Source organism: Rhinatrema bivittatum, chromosome 12 (genome assembly GCF_901001135.1).
Source record: "Rhinatrema bivittatum chromosome 12, aRhiBiv1.1, whole genome shotgun sequence".
Taxonomy (NCBI): Eukaryota; Metazoa; Chordata; class Amphibia; order Gymnophiona; family Rhinatrematidae; genus Rhinatrema; species Rhinatrema bivittatum.
In genome coordinates this window covers 5,600,740-5,606,739 of record NC_042626.1, presented here as the reverse complement: position 1 = coordinate 5,606,739, position 6,000 = coordinate 5,600,740, and positions in this window count along the sequence as shown.

The following is a 6,000-nucleotide window of genomic DNA, read 5'->3' as shown; positions in this document are numbered from 1 at the left end:
TATTCTATGTTCCCTGTAAAGCAAGTTATGCTGCATTAATGTTCTATGTAAATCGGTATGATGTTTCCAATGAATATCGGAATATAGAGAAGGAGCAGGAAAAGCACTCCAATAAGTACAATATCCAATCCACAAGGAGTGCAAAGGAATTATAGGTCCAAAAGTTTTTTTCATCAAAGACAATTTATTGAAACTTTAGTTTGGCAACTCCTTTTCTCCACAACAATGAAAGTAAATAATTCTTTCAGGGTCCCCCGACACGGACCCCGTGTTTCGCCCGAAGGCTGCGTCGGGAGGGACAAGATTATTTTGCAATAACTAAAAGAGAACAACAAGAAATCGGTTTTAGAATTAATGGACCAAATTTAAGGGGACAGAGTATATCTAATAGTGCCGGAACACATACCTTGAAACTAGCTGAGGAGTTCATACAGCTAATACGGCAAGGAGAGCGGGCGGATCGACAAAACACAGCATTTTAAAGCGGCTATTTTGGCGCGGTTTTGTGCACCCAATCAGGAAGGGAGTAGAGCAGCCAATCAAAAACAGGATAAACAATGCAAGGTAAACAATGATACAGGAGGTGGAACCAAAGTACAGACACAAATAAATCAAATGAAATATTGCCACTCAATTTCATTATTAAGTCCTGCCTGGTGAAGACAGTTCAATCTAAAAATCCACTTCTGTTCTCTACGAATGAGCATTTCGGAAAAATTGCCTCCCTGACATGGGGGATGAAGCAGGTCAATTACCAAAAATCTTAAGTCATTCTCAGAGTGCCCTGCCGTTTGCCAATGTGTGACGAGGGGAGCCAATTCGCAGCCAGTACGAATGTTTGATCGGTGCTCTATAATACGAGTACGCACCTGTCTAGTTGTTTTACCCACATATAATTTAGGGCAAGGGCACACAATCACATAGATTACTCCTCGTGAATAGCAAGTAGTGGAAAATCTCAGTAAAAAATTGTCTATGTGTAATAGGATGTTCAAAACTGTTGGTAGAGAGTGCAAAGGGGCACACTGAACATTGTCCACATGGTTGGTGGCCTAAAATAGTAACTGTATCAGTAATCATATCATGTTGAAAATGCGAGTGGACTAACATATTTCTCAAATTTTTACCTCGGCAAAAGGAGAAGCGTAATGGACAATTAAAAACCTCATGTAGAGATAGCATTGACCAGTGACGTTTCAAAATAGAGGTAATATTGTACACATGAGTAGAAAAAGGCAAAATGCAGTTAATAGAAGTGTCCTCTGTCCGGGTTTGAGGAAGAAAAAGAAGATCACGGTTCACATATAGTGCTCTCTTAAAGGCTTTACGAAGTACCCGATGAGGGTACCCTCTTTCTTTAAACCTAAGCACCATCTGCTTAGCTTGAACAGTAAAGTCATCCTTTGATGAACAGAGCCGCTGGAGTCTTAACAGCTGACTAGCGGGTATGTTCATTTTTAGAGAGGTGGGATGATGACTATCGAATCGTAAAAGTATTGCGATCCGTACTCTTCCGGAAAATAGATGTACTGAATGACCCTTCATGTAACTGTACCTGAACATCTAAAAATGAAATGGTGGATGGATCAAGACAATGATTAAATTTTAAATGGGCATTGCAGTGATTAAGCCAATCCAAAAAGAAATAAAATTGGATGTCTGTCTCTGTCCATATTAAAAAAATGTCGTCAATGTAACAATACCATGCAAAAACAAATTGAAATAGAGGAGAGGTGTAAATGACTTCTTCTTCCAACCTATTGACTACAGGCAGGCCAGGCTGGGGGCCATAGTGGCCCCCATGGCCGTACCTTTAACCTGTTGATATAAAATATGGGTCCATCAAGCCCAGCATCCTGTTTCCAACAGTGGCCAATCCAAGGCACAAGTACCTGGCAAATACCTAAACATCAGATAGATCACAAGCTACTATTGCTTATTAATTCATAGCAGCTTATGGATTTTTCCTCTAGGAACTTAGCCAAACTTTTTTTAAACCCAGTTTCACTAACTGCTGTAACCACATCCTCTGGCAATGAATTCCAGAGCTTAACTATGCACTGTGGGGCGGATTTTCAGAGCCCTGCTCGCGTAAATCCGCCCAAAACCGGGCGGATTTACGCGAGGAGGGCCCTGCGCGCCGGGAAGCCGATTTTACATAGGCCTCCCGGCGCGCGCAGAGCCCCGGGACTCGCGTAAGTCCCGGGGTTCTCGGAGGGGGGCGTGTCGGGGGGGCGTGTCGGGGGGCGGGCCCGGTCGTCGCGGCGTTCCGGGGGCGTGTCGGCAGCATTTTGGGGGCGGGTACGGGGGCGTGGCTATGGCCCGGGGGCGTGGCCGCGCCCTCCGTACCCGCCCTCAGGTCGCGGCCCGGCGAGCAGCAGGCCCGCTGGCGCGCGGGGATTTACGTCTCCCTCCGGGAGGCGTAATCCCCCGACAAAGGTAAGGGGGGGTGTAGACAGGGCCGGGTGGGTGGGTTAGGTAGGGGAAGGGAGGGTAAGGTGAGGGGAGGGCAAAGGAAAGTTCCCTCCGAGGCCGCTCCGATTTCGGAGCGGCCTTGGAGGGAACGGGGGGAGGCAGCGCGGCTCGGCGCGCGCAGGCTATACAAAATCGATAGCCTTGCGCGCGCCGATCCAGGATTTTAGTGGATACGCGCGGCTCCGCGCGTATCTACTAAAATCCAGCGTACTTTTGCTTGAGTCTGATGCGCAAGCAAAAGTAGGCTGATCGCGCTTCTTTTAAAATCTACCCCTGAGTGAAAAATAATTTTCTTCAATTTGTTTTAAATGAGCTACTTGCTAAATTCATGGAGTGCCCCTTGGTCCTTCTATTATCTGAGAGAATAAATAAGCGATTTACAATAACTTGTTCAAGTCCTTTCATGATTTTGTAGACTTCTATCATATCCCCATAGCTGTAACTAAGTCAGACCTCCTTATCTTTCTCACCAAACCCACCTCCCCTCTTTTCTCTGTTTCTGAGAATGACACTGTCATCTTCCCAGTCCCTTCAGCCTGTGACCTTGGGGTCACCTTCAACTCCTCTTTCTCCTTCTCTACACACATCCAAAACACTACTAAAATGTGTCATTTCTTTCACTATAACATCACCAAAATCCATCCCTTCTTTTCTGAATTCACTTTCAGCGCCCTTATCCACTCTCTCATCACTTACACTTAAACTATTGCAACCTGCTCCTCACAGGTCTCCCAGTGAACAATCATCCTTTTCACTACAATCTATCCAAAATTCAGCTGTATGACTTATCTTTGCCAGCATCACTACACCCATATCAGCCCTCTTTTAAAGTCACTACATTTGGCTGCCTTTCTGTTCCCACATTAGGGATGTGAATCGTTTTTCGACGATTAAAATTATCGTCCGATAATTTTAATATCGTCTTAAACCATTATGGAACACAATACAATAGAGATTCTAACGATTTATCGTTATAAATCGTTAGAATCGTGAGCCGGCACATTAAAACCCCCTAAAACCCACCCCCGACCCTTTAAATTAAATCTCCCACCCTCCCGAACCCCCCCAAATGACTTAAATAACCTGGGTGTCCAGCAGCGGTCCGGAACGGCAGCGGTCCGGAACGGGCTCCTGCTATTGAATCTTGTTGTCTTCAGCCGGCGCCATTTTCCAAAATGGCGCCGAAAAATGGCGGCGGCCATAGACCAACACGATTCCACGGCAGGAGGTCCTTCCGGACCCCCGCTGGACTTTTGGCAAGTCTTGTGGGGGTCAGGAGGCCCCCCCCAAGCTGGCCAAAAGTTCCTGGAGGTCCAGCGGGGGTCAGGGAGCGATTTCCCGCCGCGAATCGTTTTCCGTACGGAAAATGGCGCCGGCAGGAGATCGACTGCAGGAGGTCGTTCAGCGAGGCGCCGGAACCCTCGCTGAACGACCTCCTGCAGTCGATCTCCTGCCGGCGCCATTTTCCGTACGGAAAACGATTCGCGGCGGGAAATCGCTCCCTGACCCCCGCTGGACCTCCAGGAACTTTTGGCCAGCTTGGGGGGGGGCCTCCTGACCCCCACAAGACTTGCCAAAAGTCCAGCGGGGGTCCGGAAGGACCTCCTGCCGTGGAATCGTGTTGGTCTATGGCCGCCGCCATTTTTCGGCGCCATTTTGGAAAATGGCGCCGGCTGAAGACAACAAGATTCAATAGCAGGAGCCCGTTCCTGACCGCTGCCGTTCCGGACCGCCGCTGGACACCCAGGTTATTTAAGTCATTTGGGGGGGGTTCGGGAGGGTGGGGGATTTAATTTAAAGGGTCGGGGGTGGGTTTTAGGGGGTTTTAGTGTGCCGGCTCACGATTTTACGATTTTTCACGATATTTTACCCCCCCAAACGGCAACAATACGATTCCCTCCCCCTCCCAGCCGAAATCGATCGTTAAGACGATCGAGGACACGATTCACATCTCTATCCCACATACAGTTCAAGCTCCTCTTACCTACAAGAACTTTCCCTGTGCAGCTCCTCACTACTTTTCCTCTCCCTACACCCCTCCTCATGAATTCTGCTCATCACTCCAATCTATGCCCTTCTCCTGACCTCTACCACCAATTCCTGACTTCATGCTTTTCACCTGCCTGCACCATATGCTATGAATATTCAAATCCAGTCTAAAAGGCTGCTTTTAAATCTTAATCCCTGATTATCCTGTTCACAGCCTTATTAGTTTTAACCATTTTCTTAAGAAATGAAATTCCCAAAGTCTCGTTTGCCCTGTATGTTTGTGTTAATTAGATGGTAAGTTCTACTGAGCAGGGACTGTTTCTCATGTGTTTTTGTACAGCACTGCCATGATGATTTGTAGTCAGGTAATCCTTTCTTTTTTAAAGCACATTACTAGCAAAAAAAATGCAGCTTTTAGATTGTTCAATTTGTAGTTACAGATCCTGAGGTTTTTTTTATTCTGACTTTATTACATTCCTGAGGAGAAAGACCTATTTGTTCGCTTTTCTGATTATGCCAAAATTTTTGATGGAATGAATTTTATTTAATTGGAATTACTGCTGGTTACTTTGATTTTGTGACATTTCTAATGAGATTCTTTGCAGTTATGTATTCTTCTGACTTTTGCCAGGATTAAGATTTATTAGAATATTTGAATGCAAGTTATGTGCCCTATTTTTGAAATAGCAGTTGAATTATGGCTTTACGTATTGTATTTGGACTGTTGTTCTGGAATTATGTATGCATTTATTATGTAAACTGCTGGGACTGGTGCATACCTGCAGTATATCAAATACCATAAACCAAACCTAAACCTGTGTAGTAAGCAAGATGCAGAGCTGATGCACCAAACATGAAATTAGACTAATCCCTATATTATTATATTATTGGAGACAGACTGCTACTGTCAGAACAGCAGCAGAAAATATTAAGATACACACCCTCTCCACTCGTATTCAGTGTCTATAATGAATCTCTACTCAATTTACATAAATCTAATGGACACAGACAAACAGCTTTTAAAAGAGATGCTAAATAGATTATTATGCGGAACCTCTGAAGTCTATGGAATGAGCAGCAAGAACATGGATGCCATGGTAATTGGCCTAAAGATTACCAATGCTATAGAAACTGGAACAAGCTAAAGAACAGAAATATTTAGACAAGGTGGAAAATGTTTTAGCAGAAATACAAACTAAAGATTTGGGAATGCTTACAATGATTTTGGGCACTGTAAGGAGTTTCTTAGGAGGAATGTGGGTGGCTGAGTGCAGACATCTGCTGGGGGGTAGCAACCAGAAGTGAAACAGTAAAAAGAAGAATTGGAAATCTGGTCTTGTGGAAGAATCTGGAAGGCCGTGGTCTCGAATGAAATGATGGGATGCTGGGTGTCAAAAGGAAAATGAGTCGTCCTGGTCATGTGCAGGGAATGCTGGAGAAACATAGAGGGCAGATCTGGAAACCTGGCTGGAAGAAGGAGGAAAGCCGAGCACAGAGAGAACTCGTGAACCCGAGCTGCCAGCCTTAATATCAAAG